At 42.5% G+C, this 20068-nt stretch overlaps 1 protein-coding gene across 1 annotated transcript in view; it reads right to left on the bottom strand.

Moving 5' to 3' along the window:
* The window catches only part of Synpo2 (synaptopodin 2), a 172148-nt gene that overhangs the window by 26366 nt on the left and 125714 nt on the right, over positions 1 to 20068 (bottom strand). The window lies entirely within an intron of this gene.

Consider the following 20068-nt stretch of genomic DNA (forward strand, 5'->3'; position numbering starts at 1 on the left):
CCAGCACAGCACACAGAGTGGTCCAGAAACATTGTCTTTCAACTCTGTGAGGCTGTACCAGCAGTTTACTCCATAAGTAGTCTTTCGTTTTTTATTTTCCACTGCTGAATCTCTACTCTTGCTGGAATGGCTACCCACTACACTTGCGCATGTGTCTCATGATGGCTTTGGTTTTGCTTGTAGAGAGCACAGTTAGGTTTTAGGTCTGCTGCTTCTGCGCCCCCACATGGTGTCCTGTAAGGCCTTCTTCACTACGGTCTTCAGCCACATCTTGTACACGTTCCCGGATTTCCCTCTCTCGTCTTCCCTCATCTCCCAGCTTTCGTCGCCCAGCCACTTTCCCCACCTCATTCTGTTTTCTACTCAGTGTTGATTTAATACTTCTCCCGCTCCTTACCTACTCTGCTCCCTCCTAATCCAAATCCTACTTTCTAGTAGGTGTGTTTTAGGTTACATGATGGTTTCTTATATATGTATTTTTCTCGAAAACAATTATTTTCCTACAATATAATCCGATCATAGCTTCCCTTCTCTCAACTCCTCCCAGATTCTCCCCACCTCCTCCACACTTTCTTTTCTCTCTCTCTCTCTCTCTCTCTCTCTCTCTCTCTCTCTCTCTCTCTCTCTCTCTCTCTCTCTCTCTTCTCTCTCTCTCTCTCTCTCTCTCTCTCTCTCTCTCTCTCTCTCTCTCTCTCTCTCTCTCTCTCTAGAAAACAAACATGTTAACTAAAATCCAAGTGCACTTCCTACTGTCCTTGGCTGCTTAGCCTCAAAAGGTTATTGAAGTCAAAGGAGCCACTGTTGCTAATTGGCTAGTAAAATATTTGAGTAGTGGCACCATTCAGCAGCTGTGGTTGCTCTTGCAGTTCATGTTCTATTTGGGGAATGATATGGAGTTTGTACCAGGCATCCTGAGCTCCTGGACTGAGGAATTATTTTCTGAACTACAACACATTCAACTCTAACACATTGAAGTTCTGTGTGGAAATTGCAAATATTTCAACTGAAAGGAATAGCCGATCAAAAACTAAACCAAGTAACAAAATAACACCAGATGCACAAATCCCAACATAACAAAAAAACAACAACCAAACCAAACCAAAGCAACAACAAGAAAAACAAGACACCACAACTCTTTCAAAAAGTGCAAGCCTTACAATAATGGCACCTGGTGAGAGTGTGAGCCTTACAATAATGGCACCTAATGGGAGTGTGAGCCTTACAGTAATGGCACCTGGTGAGAGTGTGAGCCTTACAGTAATGGCACCTGGTGAGAGTGTGAGCCTTACAATAATGGCACCTGGTGAGAGTGTGAGCCTTACAATAATGGCACCTAGTGGGAGTGAGTTAGATGAAACCCCATCCAGAACTCAAAATAATGGCTGTAAGTATGATCAAAGTCACAAAGAGTTGAATGAAATTTCCTTCCTTGGTGATGCATAATATAAACAAGGAATTCACCAAAGATAGAAATGTTGGAGAAACTCCAATCCAGAGCACCAGAAATTGAAGAAAAGGAAGAGAAAAAAAAAGCCATAGAATGGATCAAGGAGAGGACAGAATAAGTGAGCTTGAAGACAGTGTGCAGGAACGGAACAATCCATCAAGGACGAAGATAAATGTGGTGGTTTGAATGAGAAGGGCCTCCACAGGCTCATATATTTCAATGTTTGGTTCCCAATTGGTGAACTGCTTAGGAAGGATGAAGTGTGGCCTTGTTGGGGGTGTGTTACTGGGGATGTTTTGGGGTCTTGGAAGCCCAAGCCAGGCCCAGTTAGTTCTGTCACTTCTGTCTCCTGTTGGTGGATCAGATGGAAGCTCTCAGCTCCTGCTCCTGCACCATGCCTGCCTGCTGCCATGCTTCCTGCCACGAAAGTCATAGACCCACCCTGTGAAAGTATAAGCAAGCTCCCAATTACATGCTTTCTTTTATAAGTTGCCTCAATCATGGTGTTACTTCACAGCAATAGAAAAAATAACTAAGACAATAAAATAATAAAAAAGATACCAAGATATATGTGACACTCTGAAAAGACTGAATATTTGGGTTATGCAGTAGAAGAAGAAGAATTCTCATTCTAAAGGCATAGAAAACATTTTCCAAAGAATCATAACAGAAAATTTCCCAGAGTTAGGAAAAGATATCCAGACACAGAAGGTATTTAGGGCACAAAACAGACAAGACCCGAAAAGAACCTCACTTGTCATATTAAAATGAAAGCACACAGAACAAAATAAAACTATACTGAAAACAATGAGAGGAACAACAAACATGCAAAGGCCAGCCCCTAAGAAAACAGCAGATTATTTAATTGAAACTTTAAAAGCCAGAAGGGATTGGAATGATGTATTTCAAGTTCTGAAAGACATCTGTCAACCCAGACTAACCAGAAAAACTACTTGTCATAATTGAAGGAAAATTAAAAAAAAAAAAACCTTTCCATAGTAAAAATAGAGCAAAAGAATTTATGATCACTAAGCCAGTTCTTCAGGAAATGTTGAAAGGAATTCGTCAGATTGAAGGGGGAATGTCCCCATACATAAGGCCACTGGAAAGGATAAACCATACTAGAATAATAGTTAAGCAAGAAAGGAAGAGGGTAAAAAATCCAGTATTAACAAACTGTAAGAATAAATACACATCTTTAAATAATAATTCAGAATATTGATGGTCCTAATTCCCCAGTCAAAAGACACAGACTAGTAGATGGGACCAGAAAGTTGGAACAATCTACTTGTTGTCTGTAAGGAATGTAGCCCACTACAAAATATAGACACTACTTTAGAATAAAAGGATAGGGAAATGTATTCCAAGAAAATAGACGTAGGAAACAAGCAGGTGTCACTGTTACAATATGTGACAAAGTAGACTTCAAACCCCAGCTAGTGAGAACAGATAAGGATGCTTACTTCATGCTGACTAAGGGGACCATCAGTCAAGAAGACATTACAATTCTAAACTTAACACCCTGAACACAGGTGCACCACATTCCATAAAACAAACATTACATAAAGCAGAAGGCATGTGAAGTCACAAATCAACCTCAGTACAATAGGAGTGGGCGACACAAACATTCTATGCTGTCCAGTTGATAGGTCATCCAAATAAAAACTAAACAGAGAAATTTCTGAATTAAGTGATGTTATATATCAAACAGACTTAATAGACACCTACAGAACACCCATAAAAATAATAAAGAATACCCATTTTTCTTGGGAGTTCACAGAAATTTCTCTAAAATGTATCATATATACTAGGACACAGAACAATTCTCAACAAATATAGGAAAGCTGAAATAACTTCCTATATTCTATCTGATCATAATGGATTAAGGCTACAAATGAATAGCAAAAGAAACCCTAGAACATATACAAACTCATGGAGATTAGGCAATAAACTATTGAACAATGAATGGGTCCTTTTAAAAAATCAAGAAGGAAAAAAATTAAAATCCTAGAATCAAATGAAAATTACAACATACCATACCAAAACCTATGAAATACAATGAAAGCAGTCTTAAGAGGGAACTTCTAAGGTCTAAGTGCCTTAAAAATTAGAGCAATCTTAAGTAAGTAATTTTTTTTTTTTTTTTTTTTTTTTTTTTTTTTGGTTTTTCGAGACAGGGTTTCTCTTTGTAGCTTTGCGCCTTTCCTGGAACTCACTTGGTAGCCCAGGCTGGCCTCGAACTCACAGAGATCCTCCTGGCTCTGCCTCCCGAGTGCTGGGATTAAAGGCGTGAGCCACCACCGCCCGGCTTAAGTAAGTAATTTAATGAAATACTTTAAAGATCTGAAAAATAAGGACAAGTCAAACCTTAATTCTGTGGACAGAGAGCAATAATTAAGAGTAGAAATTAATGGAATGGAAATAACAAAACAATACAAAGAATCAAGGAAACGAAGTTATTTATCTTTGAAATAAAGATAGATAAGACTGACAAACATAAATAACCCAAAGTAACTAACAGAAATGGGGGGAGGACCCAAATAAGATTAGAAGTGGAAGAGGAGCCATTACAACAAACACCAATGAAATTTAAAAAATCATTAAGTCTTACCTAAAATACATATCTTCCACTAAATTGGAAAAACTCTAAAGGAAATGGGTAAATTTTAAGAGGACCCAGATACAAGGTCCCACAACTATAGCTACCTGACCTTTGACAAAGGTACCAAAACTACTGATCTAAACCTGAGAAAAGACAAACAGTACTCGGGAAACTGGACATCCATCTACACATAGAAGAATGAAACTATCCTTATCTCTCCCCAGCAGAAACCTCAGCCTCCAAAGGATTAAAGATTTGTACAGACCTGAAAGTTGAAACCTGTAGAAAGTATGGAGTATACTTCCAGATAGAAATGTAGTAAAGGGCTTTCTGATTAAGACTCTGATCATTCAAGAAATAAGTCCAATAACTGACAAAGAGGATCCTGTGAAAACTTTTGGACAGCACAAAGAAAACTGTCAGTCAACTGAAGAGGCAGCCTACCAAATGGAAGAAAAATTTTTGCAAGCTATACACTTAATAGAGGATTAGTACCTAGAATAGTCGAAGAACTCAAATAGCTAAACACTAAGAAAACAACTCAATTAAAAATAGATGGAACTGAGCAGAGAGTTCTTGAAAAGAAATACAAATGGCCCATAAATATTCTAAAAATTTCCAATATCATTAGCTATCAGAGATACGCAAATGAAAACTACTTGGAGATTCCATCTGTGCTGGCTAGTGTTTTTTGTCACCTTTACACAACCTGGAGTCATCTAAGAGTTGGGAATCTCAACTGAGAAAATGCCTCCATATGATCACCCAGTATGTAGGGAGGGCTGTGGGGGCATTTTCTTGATTAATAATTGATGTAAGAGAGCCCAGCCCATTGTGGGTTGTACCATCCCTAGGCAAATAGTCCTGGGGTATATAAGAAAACAGGGTGAGCAAGCCATGCAGAGCAAGCCAGTAAGCAAGCAGTGTTTCTCCATGGCCTCTGCTACAGTTCCTGACTCCAGATTCATGCCTTGAGTTCCTACCCTTCCTTCCAGTGATGCAGTTTGATGTGAGAGTTATAAGATGAAACAAACTCTTTCCTCCCCAAGAGGCTTTTGGTCATCATGAATTATCCCAGCAATAAAAACTCTAAGACACAATATTGCCCCTGTCTATCATTAAAAAAATCAAATGAAACCAAACATTGGTGGGGGTGTGGTGAAAGGAGAACACTTACCCACTGTTTGTGGGACTGTAGATTGGCGAAGCCACTGCAGAAATCTGTACAGAGGTTTCTCAAAAAGCCAGAAATACAACTACTGCATGACCCACCTGTAGCCACTACTAGAAATATATCCAAAGGACTCTGTTTCCTACCACAGAGACATTCAATCATCCACGGTTGTTGATGCTCTATTCAGAATAGGTAGGAAATGGAATCAGCCTAGATGTCTATCAGTTGATAAATGGGTAACAAAAATGTGGTACATATACCCGATGGAATTTTGTTCAACTGTAAATAAATAAATAAAATTTAATTTGTGGGAAAATTGATGGAACTGGAAAATATTTTACTAAGTGATCTAATCTGGGTTCAGAAAGATATGTGCCACATGTTCTCTCTAATACGTGATGCCTAGCTTTGAAATTTTTGATTTGTGTGTTTAATTTGGAGTGACTGCAAAGGTCACAGAGTCAGAAAGGGTCCTTGAGAGGAGGGAGAAAAGAGGCCTTGATGGATGTAGGAGATAGTAGAATATATGTGATATTAATGGAGAGTGGGAAATGCTTGGGGTTAGAGGTTTAATCAGGAATGGGGGCATGTGGGCTGAAGAGAGGGGGTGGAAGTGGATTAACCAGAGAAAACATACATAAACATCTTTATCAAGGTCTACTACTTTATAAACCAATATAAAAATATATAATTGTTTTTCAAAGATGCTTGAGCAGAAGTACCCTGCATGGGTGGATAATGCTCCTGTCAGAAGACAGGGTCACTAATCAGAAATCTCAATGCCAGGCGTAAGATAGTTCCCTCTGAATTACTGATCAAGGAGGTCCAGAGTCCTCCAAACAATGCTGCTAAGACATCAATGATCTTACCCTGTGCTGAATCCCGCATGCTACAATACTGATGTGCCAGTCAAAGTATGCCCAGGGGTTCAACACTGGCACAACTGTTATGGGGGTAACCAACTGTTTTCTGATTGGATTTGGGTGCTGCTCCCCAGGAGGGATTCATGCCTGATACAGTAAACCTGCTGAATAATTCAAGGTTAGGGAGTTCATAGGGTCTAGGGAGGAACCTATTACTGCTGTTTTGCTAAATGTCCATGTTGTCCTTCTAAATATTAAGTTTATACATATAGGTAAGTGTTGCTTTCAGCCTTCGTCCAAGAAACTTCTTTTTGTAGTAGGCAAAGGCTCATCATCACTGGTCAAAGTGCTGATAATAAGGGACTGTTGGGTGTTTATCCCTAACATCTGTATCAACCTCTTCTCAACCAAGGGAATATCATAGAAGTGGGGTCAGACAGATGTAAGAGCCACAGGACAGAGAGGAGAGCTGTGAAATTCAGTCTTCCAGACATGACATGGCCATTGCGCTCACGAACAAAGATTGTGATTAATTCACTTTGCATGTTTCTCTGGTCCAAGTGGGAAGTTTTGCTTAATATCTTCCTGTGAAGATTTGAATGAGAAAGGCCCCCATATACTCACATTTGAATGCTTGTTTCACAGTTCATACAACTGTTTGGGAAGGATTAGAAAGTGTGGCCTTGTTGGAGGAGATGTGTCACAGGGTAGGGGGTGGGGTGGGCTTCGAAGTCCCAAAAGTTTTGAGGTTCCCAGTCAGGTCTCTTTCTCTCTGCCTCGTGTTTGTGGATCAGACGTAAGTTCTCAGCTACTGCTCCAGTGCCATGCCTGCCTGTCACAATGCTCCCTGCTTTGATGGTCATGGACTCTAACCCTCTGGAACCACGAGCCCCCAAATTAAATGCTTTCTTTTATAAGTTGCTTGGCCTCAGTGTTTCATCACAGCCATAGAAAAGTAACTAAGACCCTTTCTTACTTAAGAACATTTGCAGCTGGGCATGGTAGTGCATGCTTTTGATCCCAGCACTTTGGAGGCAGAGAGCCAGGGGGAGCTCTAAGTTCGAGGCCAGCCCAGTCTACAGAGTGAGTTCCAGGACAGCCAGGGCTACACAGAGAAATCCTGGATTTAAAAACAAAACAAAAACAAACAAAGAAAAAGAAAATTTACAAAATAATTTCATTTTAGAGAAAAAGGAATTCTAGAGTGCAGGTGGGGATTTTCAAATGAATGACCAATTTTCTGAAGTAGAGAAAGGACTAAGGAGTAAAGGAGGGTTAAGCAGAATGCACAATGGCAGTCTTGATCCTGTGATTTCCAAACATGAGTAAGACATTTGGGCAGTGCTGATAAAGGATTCCACTGCGTAGTGCACACTGGCCTTGAACCTGTGTTCCTCCTGCTTCTCCTCCCAAGCATTATAGCATACATGGGATTATAGGTGTGTGCACTGCTCGGGGCTGGAAGCAGCTTTCTCCGAAATGGGAAGTATTCACTTCACTTCTAGAAGTCTGAATCCACTAAGTTGTCTGTCTTTGTCTTATTAATGTCTTATGAGGTATTAGAATGCCAGTATACTTACTGAACTTTTAAAGGGTCATTCATTTCTACTTTGTGTGTATGAGTCTTTTGCCTGTCTGTGTGTATGGGCACCATGGGCATGTCTAGTGCCTGGAGGTCACAAGCAGGTATCGGATCTCCTGGAACTGGAGTTACAGAGGGTTGTGAGTCACCCTGGGGGTGCTGGGAATTGAACCTGGATCTTCTGCGAGAGCAGCCAGTACTCTTAATTGTTGAGCTAATACTCCTGCTCTCCTTACCTAGCTTTTAAAATTGGAGAACACTTATTTAATTTTGTGTTCAGCACTAGCTGTTATTACATAGATTTCTTAATGAACACACAAAACATAGTATCTGATATTACATGCCAACATCACAGCAAAAACTATATCCGAGTAAACCACTAACAGCCACACTTGCCTTCAAGGTTACACATCTGGCAAGCTCTACAGTAAGTGGGATATAAAATGTAGAGATGAATCCACATTTCTTTTTCCTGAGAAACACACAGAGGGAGAGGTAAGACCTAGATGATGTGGAAGGTTGTGCCCTCCTGCGTCCTTAAAGAGGAAGAGCTTAAAAACTGTCGCCTGCACTCAAAGAGCATGGCAGTCATTCTGAGCTGATGGCCCCCAAGTCACCAAAAAACTGCCTCCCTTCTGCTCCTCTGAGTTCCCAGGCCTCTTATGATGAAGTGAAGGTCTGTCACTTTTCTCAAAGATTATTTCTTTGGCTTGTCTTCAAGTTTGTATCGGTTTTGGTATGATTAAATATTTATTGAGAACCATTTTCCACTTTCAATATTAATTTTTTTAAACATATGAGTGAATTTACAAAAAACATCATGAATCATCTACAATCATCTTCTGGTCCAACTTGAATAGGTAATTTTAGCCTAAGATGACAACTTCTAAAAGCAACATAATGTCTAAGTCCTTAAAAGTGCAGAGGGAGAAAGCAGAGAGAAGAAAACAGAAATCCCCACATACACATGTCTGAAATATTTATGAACCTATCCATTTAAAAAAAAATGCTGGAGAAAGAATGGAAAAGAAGTTTTTAACAAATAGTCACAATGTCCCTCTCAAATCTGGCCTCATTTGTGTGGTGGGAGTCGTTTTATCTGGGCATGGTGGCTCACTATGCTTAATCCCAGCACTTAAATAGGCCGAGACTAGGAAAGAAAGAAATTATTGTATACCCGAGAGATGGAATATTATTAGTCTGTCATATTTTATTTCATTAACTAATTAATTTATTTATTGGAAGAGCATGGAGGGTCTTACTTTTATACAGTCTAGGCTGGCCTTGAACTCAAAAAAACCTGAAAAAAAAAAAAGGAAATATAGCTAATTAGCATTCAAAATGCTTCAGAATTCTCCAGTTTAGACCAATAAGAATGTTTTGATCACTGCCAAAGAGATTAGTAAGAACATTTTTGACTGGAGTTAGCAGATCTAGGCCCCCAAACCAAGGGCAGACAATCCCTTCTCCAAAAGATACAAAGAAAAAAAAATCCTGAAGAACTCAGAACTGTCCTTCTAAGTGATAAAACTATATTCTATGTTTGAAAATATTTATGCTCATCCTTGACGAGCAGTGAAGGATCTGATAAAATCACATCTCGAGGCTTCTCCTATCCTTCAATAAAACAAGGACAATACTGGAAAGTCAGTTGCTGAGCCACGAACTTTGGAATGGCCGCCTGGGCAGCTCTGGGCGTGGGGAAGAGTCTGCTGCCACCTGGTGGACATTGGACATCACGTTTGCTTTAGAGCCTCTCCGCAGCTTCAGAGCGGGGTGGGGATGGGATGGGGTGGGGGCACAGCCCCGCTCTGACTGGTCAAGTTGTCCCGGAGGTGGAGCTCACAAACCCTTAGTAGTTTTAACGAATAAAGTTGACCCATGTTAGAAATTTATAAAATGCGGTGCGCAAGCAATTAGTTATCAAAATCACCTGTCGGTGCGTTAGAGGACAAATTCCTGGCTCCCACCCAGATCTAGTAAATAAGTACCTAAGGTGGGGCCGCACCAATCTTTATTCCTCTGGGAATGGAAGTTGGAAAACCCTGCGTTAACACACCAGAAAGTCAGGCATGGTGGTTCATCCTGTCATCTCACACTTAAAATGCAGACTCCACAGGAGTCCTTGGAGTTCCCAGCATGCTGGTCCACAGAATGAGACCCCAGGTAAATAAAAACACCGAAAGGATAACACTTTACTCAAACAAATGTGCTATGTACAAAGGAATTAATCTCGCTGAGTTGATGAATTACCAAATTAAAATTAAAATCAAATGTTTGGAGTGACATATTGTTTCAGTATCACCCACGGAATTGCGCTACTTTCAGCGCGTAGTTCCCGGCTCGGTTTTGTTTGAGACAGGGTCTCAGGAAGCCCAGGCTAGCCTCCAAACTCCTCTGTAGTCGAGGGTGACCTTGAATTCCGTTACTACCTCCACCTACCACATGCTGGATTACCAGTTTGCACCCTTGAATTCCGTTACTACCTCCACCTACCACATGCTGGATTACCAGTTTGCACCATTAAGCTGGCTTCAGCAGGCATTTCCTAACTCAGATTCCAGCATCCACGAAGCTCTTAACAGGCTACCGTGAAGAATTACAGTTAGCCATATCAGACAAACATTAACAAGCAGGCCAGGTGGCCAGGTCACCATCCACTGGTGCTGAGAGTGAATTTAAAATAAAAAAGAAGAAAGAAAACCGGAAACCTGATTCTGAAGGACTAGTTCACAACTTCAACGACCACCTGCTTTATCCCGGTCCGGCTTGTTCTGTAGTGACTCTTAGGCTGGAGCGGATGGACTGTTGAGGGCATTTACACATTTGAAAGACACTAGAAGAAAAATGACTAAGGGTAAGCCAACTCAAGACCCAGTTGGGGCTTTTTGGTTTCAGTTGCTGCTGTTAGGGCCCAGTTGTGCTTTGTTTTTAACTGTAACTAGATGTCACACGCGGAAAACTAAGAAACGTCAGTTTAATAATATTTGCAACAAAAAAGTACTCTGGATCCAAATAAAAATTCCAAATTGAAGCTTGTTTTGATCTTTTAAAGATCAAGTCTTCAGACCTCCGGCTTGTGCTTCTGACTCAGAAACATTCTAGAAGTTCCAGGAAATCCACAAAAATTCCCTGGGCTGTTAGGTCCCTCCCTGCATCACTTCTGAATCTGGCTCCCGGCCTTCCCGGGAGCTGGGTGCTTGCTCTGTGGAGGCCTAGGTTTCACTGTGGCTTTGGAAAGCAACCTCTCAGGCAGGAGAAAGCTAGAACTGCAACACAGGGGGGTTGACCCTTTGCTCTCAGAGGCCTAAGACAGTGGCCTGCAGTGAACCCTCAGTGGGCGCCGCTGTCAGAGCACTGGAGGTGTGGGGTAGATTTGGGAAAGGAGGGGCAGAATGCTCCCCTTCCTATATGGTGGGCGTCAGGGATCCTACTGAACCTTATTCAGAATACCACCTATTCTACTTTGAGAATATATTTGACTTACAAATATCTCTCCCCAAAGAGTACTCTCCATATTACTAAGTATACCGCATCTGCTCTATTGATAACATTCTTTTGAATTGAATATTATCTCAAAATATTACAAAATACTGTCTCAAAAATTCACCATGATCTCATCCATGTACTCACTGAAACTATGCCAGCACACCTGAGGACTACAAAGCCAAACAATGAAAAGCATGCTGAGCAGAGAGTGGGCATACAGACAGGGAGTGTTTGGGGGTGGGGAGGGGCAGACACGGGTAGCTGAAGCATTGGATGAGGTCAGAGCACTGAGTTTCATGGTTATCCTGGACTACATAGCAAGAACAAATCTAAAATAAACAACAACATACATCAATGAAGACCTCTCAAATACTTTGAGGATTAGATTTCTGAGGTCAATATGAGATTTATATAGATACTAAATAAGGTCTCTAGCCCAGGTTAGACTCAAACTCCCTATGTAGTTTGAACTCCTGCTCTTCCAGCCTCAATCTCCCAAGGGCAGGCACTTCAAGCATGCTCTACCACACCCAGTTTTATACAGTGCTGGAGATTGACCCCAGGGCCCTGTGCATGTAGGCAAGCATTCGACTAACTGAACTACACACATTCCCATCATGCTTCTGCTTTCTCTCCTCTGGCTGTGGTAGTTCCCTTAAAAATGAGATTCATACTAACAAAGAACACACAAAGCTGGCCAGGTAACATTTCCCTGTAAAGTTCTTGAAACAGCAGCTCTTGTTGATGGTGGGAGTGTTGTTAGTAGAAGGAACAATTCTAACATTCACTAAGTGCTTTCTACATGCCAGGGGTTGCCCTATACATACACTGCACACTCATTTGTGTAATTTTCCTTTCACAGCTGAGATACTGAGGTGTGAAGAGGCAGAATCACTTGTGTAAAGCCTTGAAACTCACAAGAAACTGGGCTGGATTAAGATGAAGGCACTTTGGCTCCAAGGACACACTATTTCTTTGTTTTAAGAATTGCTTATTTTTATGTGTATGTCTGTCTGCACGTGTGTCTGTATACTACGTGTGTGCAGTACCATCAGAGGCCAGAAGAGGGCATTGTATCCCCGGAACTGGAGTTACAGTTGTTAGCTATTCAATACAGGTGCTGTGATTCAGACTCTGGTCTCCTGGAAAAGCAACCAGTGCTCTCAACCTCTAAGCCATCTCTCAAGCCCTGAAGGGCACACACTAATCCACTATAAAATGGGCCTCTGGTGTGGGAATAGTGGCCTACATTTGTCATCTTGGCACTCAAGAGGCTGAGGCATGAGGATCACTGCAAGATTGCAGGCTAGCCTGGACTCTGTAGTGAGAGTCTCTCCAAGCCAGTCAGGGATACACAGTGAGATTCTATCTCAAAAATAAAAAGAAAGATGGGGGGAGTGCCTCTGTGTGCTCAGAGTATACATGCATTATCCCATGTAATCCGGCGTGGAATCCACTTAAGACATCAGTTCTCAACCAGGTCATGACCCCTTTGGGGGCGGCATATCAGATATCCTGCATTATGATTCATAACGGTAGAAAAACTATAAAGTAGCAACAAAATAATTTTATGATTTGGGTCACCACAACATGAGGAACTGTATTAAAGGGTCGCAGCATTAGGAAGGTTGAGAACCACTGACTTAAGATGTGATTATCTTTTTATCATCCCAAATCAAATCAGGTCCCAATCCCCTCCCCAGCCCTAAGGACCCAAGACCTCATACTCTCTGGGCAAGTACTGTACTATTGAGCTATACCCCACCCCCAAATCCCAGCTTCTTTTTAATTCTCAAATTTGGGGGAAATTTTGTTATTTAGTGTCATTCTCACTAAAATTTGAGGGTTTTCTTTCTTTGCTGTTTTCTCTCGGTCCTTCATTGTCCTGGTCCCAATGAGCAACCTGGTGACGTGTGAGACTAGAGTGGAGTTTGAAGGATTTGGTCTGGCATATTCCCCTGAAATGTAAGGTGTTAACTATGGTTGTGGGGAAGTATTTGAGAGGAACTGTGCTGCCTGAGTTTATATGAACTTGACCCAGGCTAGAGTCATCTGAGACGAGTGAGTCTCAATTTAAAAAAAAAAAAATGCTTGCCTAAGATTGAGCTGAGGCAAGCCTCTAGAGCACTTTTTAAATTAGTGATTGATAGAGGAGGGTCCCATTGGTGGCACCATCCCTGAGCTGGTGGTCCTGGGTTCTATAAGAAAGCAGGCTGAGCAAGCCATGGGGAGCAAGCCAGTAAGCAATACCCCTCCATGGCCTCTGCACCAGCTCCTGCCTCCAAGTTCCTGCCCTGCGTGGGTTCCTGTCCTGACTTCCTTCAATGATGGACTATGATGTGGAAATATAAGCCAAACAAACCCTTTCCTCCCCAACTTTCTTTTGGTCATAGTGTTTCAATGCAGCAATAGTAACCCTTACTAGGACAGGGATAGTTGTGTGTGGTGGGGGATCTTCCAATGGGGTCTGCATTGCAGGAAGGGATTGATCCCTCCATGTACATCCAGGGCGGCTGTTGGCTCAACCAGAAGTGTTAGTCTCACGGATCCCAACGGTAAGTACTTGTATTCTTTGACACACTGAAAACTGGTGAGTTATGGGTTTTGAAATAACCCAAGTCTGGTGACTACCTAGCAGGAAATTTCTTTGAACTCCATGTCATCTAGCTGGCGTAAAGCCAGAGGATGCTTCCCCGTGTTTAGTCTGCATATCTACCTGTGCTGTCTTCCCCTATGTCACCAACCCCCTTCTAAGATTTTGTTATGTTTTATTTTACTTTTTTCATCCCAGGGATTGAACCTAGGGCCTTTCACATGCTAGACAAGCGATCTACCACTGAGCTACATCCCCAGCCCCCAATCTACTTTGTAAATCGCATCCCGTGCCTAGCCAGTGAATGTAACCTAGGCACACAAACTCACTGTCAGAGCTGCCTTTTTTATTTTAACTTATAAAATAGATATTTCTCAGAGACTTATTTCCATTTCCACCAAGCTATCATAGTATATCAATTTATGGACTATCTTATGATGACAGCATTGTCCTTCCTAAGGTCACTCATTGTATCCAAAGTCACGTATACAGCACAGGGAACTGGATGGTGAATTTGCTTGCCCAATAGACACCTAGCAGGTCTTAGGGACTGAGAGCCCAGAGTGGAAACCATATGGTCTTGTATAGGGAGTAGAGTCTTGGCCAGCAGGTGTATAGCTAAGCCTCATCCACTACCCAAAGCTCAGAACTACCACAAAAGCACCAGTAACTCTTCTGACCCCAGAAAGAACTGAAACATCTTAGAGCTAGGTCGGTAGACCTAAATGGTAGAGACAGGGGAAGCTTTTCATTTTTATTTCTCTTAATTCCCCTCCTCTCTGACTGTTAGACATGTTGTTAACCACCCTGAGTTTCAGGTGCTTCATAAAGTAGGAAAACACCTTGATTCTTGGGGTAATTCCAAGGAGTAAAGGGAGTGTGGCTTAAGAAGGCATGCTGCACACTGAGTTCTCCAGGGCATGCTAGCTCACAGTGTACAGCCTAGGGCAAGGTCTCTAGCCTTTGTGTCTTAGAATCTCCTCTATAGTCCATGAAATGGACACAAAAGATGTTACCTCCCTTACCTGAACCACTGGTCAAAAGGATAGTGTATGAAGCATACTCAGCTGATTCGTGGCTACAGGCTTTAAAAGGACAGTATTATCACATAAAACTACAGTTTATATAAATATTTCACAGACTGCCTGAGGTATAGCAGATGATTAATATGTTAACTCCCGCCTGCCTTATGCCTTTGACCTAGTCCTCCGAAGCTGTGAAACCATGTGAACGGCTGCCCCAGCTTCCACCCCTAACTGCCATCCTGATATGAACTGGAAGTCTCCATTCAGGGTTGTCCGGTGTGTGAAAACACCATCATCAAGTGCAACAGAACACAACACTGTACTCTTGGATGTCAACTTCCCAGAAGAACATGTTTCTGTTTATTCCTACAAGGCGCATTTCTTTTTCATGCAGGGCCAACTACAGTCCTTTGCCTTGACACTGGTTCTCATGAACATACCAGGAACATTTCTTATGGAGCAGAGGAGGTGGGAACTGAGGGATCAGCTCTTTGCAGCGTGCTTTGAACATTGCTGAGTGTTCCCGTTAGGGGAGGGAGGTTGAAGGGCAGGTCTTGGGAGAGTTTGCTTAGGGACTCTGACTAACATTTTAGCAGGAAGGATGAGAGAAACAGAGACCACCACAAGGATCTTTACATGTAAAAAAATAATAAAAGGGAAAAATAAAAGCAAAATCTGATGTGTGTGTCCACAATGAGAAAAGTCACTTGTAGGGTCCAGCAGAATCCACCCTCTTCTTACTCTTGAGTCATCTGTTAACTCCCAAACTTCTGATGAAATCAATAATCTGATCAATGTCTGACAGGATGTGACTTTTTCCTCACAGTGATCTGGGGGGTTGAACCTGGAAACCTTTATCTGCATACCTGAGCAACACCCCTAACCCCAGGTTTGACAATGCTAAAATTTAAATTCTCCTCATTGAATTGCCTCTCAGTAGTTTTTTGATTTCTGGGTACCAAGTGGTAGATTAGCGTGCACGCATCATGTGGACACACTTTAAACATTTGGGAGACAGGCTTCACCTGATCCTCTCAGGGAAAGGGTTGTGTCTCAGTGGTCCTGTGGGGGATGGAAGCTCCCAGCGGGAGAAGTGGTGTCTGGTCATTCAGCACTTTGCCCAGTGTCCGGGCCCTGTGGGGAGTTACTGGTCTGCTTTGTGGCTGGAGCCAACCCTGGTAGGAAGTCAAGAGAAGAATTTCAACTCGGCCTTTTCCCAGAATACTCGTTGACTCTGCCAGCAGCTTTGAAGTGTTCACAAAAGTCTTTGTGTCCCCACCAGAGTCCAGAGATATGGGACGTAAGACCAGAGGGGGTCAGTGTTTCTGGGAACATTGGTTGTTGGAATTTACATACTTTCTCATTATATATATATATATATATATATATATATATATATATAATATCTATTTATTATTTAATACATACATTAAAAATAAACTCAACAACTCTGATTTCAGAAGAGTTGAAGTGCTCTCCACATTTCCTTTGGAAAGCATGTCAAAGATTAAGCATTTCGGAAAACAGGCACTTCTTGATGACCTTGATTTCAAATACACCTCCTGACTGCCTGGTTGGGGGACTCACAGGAGAGCGCCGCTGACACTGAGGAATTCACTCTTAATATGTGGGTGCTTGTGGGCTCTATACTAAGTGACTGAGGTGATACCCAGTAAGTACTGATCACCCCTAGTCTGGCGCTCTGAGTAGGCATTCCCGGAAGTGCCTCAGCGAGCTTTGTGCTTTCAGAGGTAACGAGGACCCTTAGTGTCCTCTATCCCGGTGACTGCCGACAGGAGAGCAGCCTCGTGCGTGAGTTCATCCCTTTAAAAGAGCATCATCTGTTTTTGACGTCCCAGATGTGACTACGGATGCTAGAATAGAGGCTGTGAGATAATCCACAGCTGTTCTACGCTGAGAGAGGGTGGCACTAAAACAGCCTTCTTAACCTGTGGGTCGTGACCTCTTTGGGAGTGGAAGGACCCTTTCACAGGGGTTGCATATCAGATGTCCTGCATATCAGATATTTACATTATGATTCATAATGGTAGAAAAATTATAGTGATGAAATAGCAACAAAATGATGTCAGCTTATGTTAAGTAACTACTTGTGACTTAGACATGTTTTCCTGTGCTTGAAAAACAGTTGCTTCTTGTGAACATTAAATGGGATGTTGATGGGTGCTATTGTCAACAATTATTGTAGATAGATAGTGCCACTTTCCATGTTCTAGAGTGATCACCCAAATGTGCATTATAAAACATAGTTCTAAAAACGTGACAGCGGATAGTCTATATACACACACTGTGTCTTAGCCTTTCTCAAAACAGAACACACTTATGATGGAAGTATTAACGACAGGCTAGTGAGTGTTCTTGGGTTAAGGTGTCAATGTGCTTCCTCCCTAAAGTGGGGAAGACTGAGCTTGTATTTGCATTTACCTGCCTTCCTCCTAGAATCTTCCATGTTCTGTGCACAGCACCATGTTCCTCCTGAGAAGAGAGGCTTGAGGCGTTATAAAGGGGAAACGCTCAGCAGAAGAATTTAGCACAGCCTTTCTGCCAGTCAGCGGCTGTGATCACCTCAGAGAATAAAGCATCCCTCTGGGTACTCCACTTCAGGCATCCAATACAAGGCATGCTCAGGGATCCATTATTGCTGTTGTTGACAATAAAAATCGACTTCACGAAGAGACAAGGAGCAAGCAAAACAAAACAGAACCAATCAACAGAAAAAAAAAAAAAAAAGGAAAGCAAAAAGGAACTGCTTTTCCAGACTCCTCACCCAGCCAACCAGCTGACCCAACAAACCTCCACCTAAGCCAAGCCAGGCCTCAGATTTGAAAGCGGGTACAGCAGTGGTTAGAACCCAGAGTTCTAGCCTCCTACCTGCCACAATGACATCCCTGCCATACCTCCAAGGCAGGGGTAGGGGCATACTTGGCTCCGGGCAGGAGGGAGAAGAGGGGGAAGCCCATCTTTCTCAGGGAGTTGGCTTGGTTTTCTCTTTCCCACACTAGTCTTTGGGGGAGTTTGATCTAATTTCCACCCATGGACTCTGTCTGTGGTCCTGGATGAGGCCTCTGCTACCATCTGTAAAAACTGTAGGTACTGAGTCTGTAGGCTTAGCATGTCTCTTAGAGGTGTCCATCCAGATAAGAAGACAACGTAGCCATGTTAGCTGTGTCTTTGTTCATAAAGTGCAAACAGTGGCTCTGCTGAGACCATCAGTCAACAGGAAACAGAGCAAGGACACTTCTCCTTGCTGCACACCACAAACCGCTGCATAACTGTGGATACTTCTGGGTCACTACTAACAAGGGTACTTTAGAACCAATGATTTCAAATTTGCTACCTGTCAGCCATAAGGAAGAGCACCCAGAAGTTCTATATCTTTCCTCTAACTCATGCTATGTTAAGAATGCAAAGTTATGCCACACATGGTGGCATACTTTTTTTTTTTTTGGTAGCATATACTTTTAATCCTAGCACTCGGAAGACAGAGGCTGGTGGGTCTCTAAGTTGAAGCCCAGCCTGGTCTATAGAGTGAGTTCCAAGATTGCTGGGTCTACATAGAGGAACCCTGTCTCAGAAAAGCAAAAACAAAATGAAACAAAAAGCTAAGTTATTAAAATGGCCTTTTCCAGCCAGGTGCTGGTGGCACATGCCTTTAATCCCAGCACTTGGGAGGCAGAGGCAGGCAGATCTCTGTGAGTTTGAGGCTAGCCTGGTCTACAAAGCGAGTTCCAGGAAAGGCGCAAAGCTACACAGAGAAACCCTGTCTCGAAAAAAACCAAACAAACAAAAATGACCTTTTCCCTGTTTCATATAAAGAAAGAATTTTTGGTTGTTCCATAATAAAAAAAAAATACACGGCATTCAACAAACTGCCTATGCAGGTAATGAGTAACACAAACATGCTGTTGTCTAAGGGGCTGGTTTGTCCTGTGTATTCTGCAAGACTCTTCCTAATCAATTTCCATAAAGGCAAATAGAGAGCAAATCACTCCCTGTAGTTGTATCATCACCCAAAGCAATGGGAGGTTTTCTAGAGAGGAGTGGGACAGTGAGTCCCACTGCTCTGTAGCTGACCCACTGCTCCTGATATTTTACAGATGCTCCCAAAAGGAAATGGACGCTCTCCAAAGGGAAATTCAGATGCTATAAGAGAAACATCAGAGAAATGATTCAGAGCAAAGTCATACATGAAGCCTTTAAGGAATCCATCCGATGCACAGATAAGGAGGGTAAGGTAATATTTTAATAGGATAGTGGAATACAGCAGAATGGCAGAAGAAGACAGGAATACAGGTATCTTGAGACTGAAGTGTCACTGTGTGCTCTCGAACCAGGGAAGTCTTTCCATGAAATCTCTAGACACACCCATCCCCTGCACAAAGCAGAGGGTTTCCCTGGAGCTGTTACAACTGCCTTGCACTCCTCTCTGTGAACTCACACTGAGCATTTTGCACGGTTGGCTGCACTCAGACTTAAAATAGATATGAGGAAGGTCTTCAGGCTTGCCATCAGCGCCATTATTAGCCTCATAGCCAGCTGGATGACAACATGGTGCGTGAGCAGTCCAGAGTTACAAGGTAACCTTGTTCAAACTACCTGGTTCGTCAAACGTAAGTAAGAAAATAAAGGCGCAAGAAGAGAATCGCAAGGGACAGTGGAGGAAGCGCGTGCCAAAGAGCAGATTGAGGAAATCTGTGAGGTCACCCAGACAGCGGTTCTTGCTTTGTCTCCATGCCCCAGATCCCGTGCTCAGTAACCCTTCCAGTCCCAATTCTGTGGCTTCTCAGAGCAAAACGACAGCCACGCGTGACCCTCTGTCCAACCTCCTTTTGATGCTGCGTCATTCTACTGTGCTACCCTCTGCCTCAGCTGAGGAGAACCAACAAGCGCTTTTGTGGGCAACGGGAGACACACTCAATAGTTCCTTAAGACCCTGGGGAGGGACCACGGAGATCCGTTTCTAAGGATAACCGAGATTTCTCTCCCTGTCCTAACTACTTCAAATACATCTTCTGAAACGAGTCAGTGTGTGTGAGAACACCTAGTAAAGGGCCCAATACAGAGTTAGTGCTCTGTAGCTAAGATCCTCCTTACAACCTGTTGCTAAGTTACATAAATCCCTACAAGTCTCCCAGTCCCTTCTCTGTGGCAACAAGCAGGCGTCTGAGATGACTGGGCAGAGCTGATTCCTGCAGAAATAGAACTGAAGAGTGACTTGAAGGGAATCTCCGTCATCACATTATATTTTCACCACTTTTGAGTCCTTTTACTACGG

Source organism: Peromyscus californicus, unplaced genomic scaffold (genome assembly GCF_007827085.1).
Source record: "Peromyscus californicus insignis strain IS unplaced genomic scaffold, ASM782708v3 Scaffold_9__1_contigs__length_137607984, whole genome shotgun sequence".
In the NCBI taxonomy this organism is placed as follows: domain Eukaryota; kingdom Metazoa; phylum Chordata; class Mammalia; order Rodentia; family Cricetidae; genus Peromyscus; species Peromyscus californicus.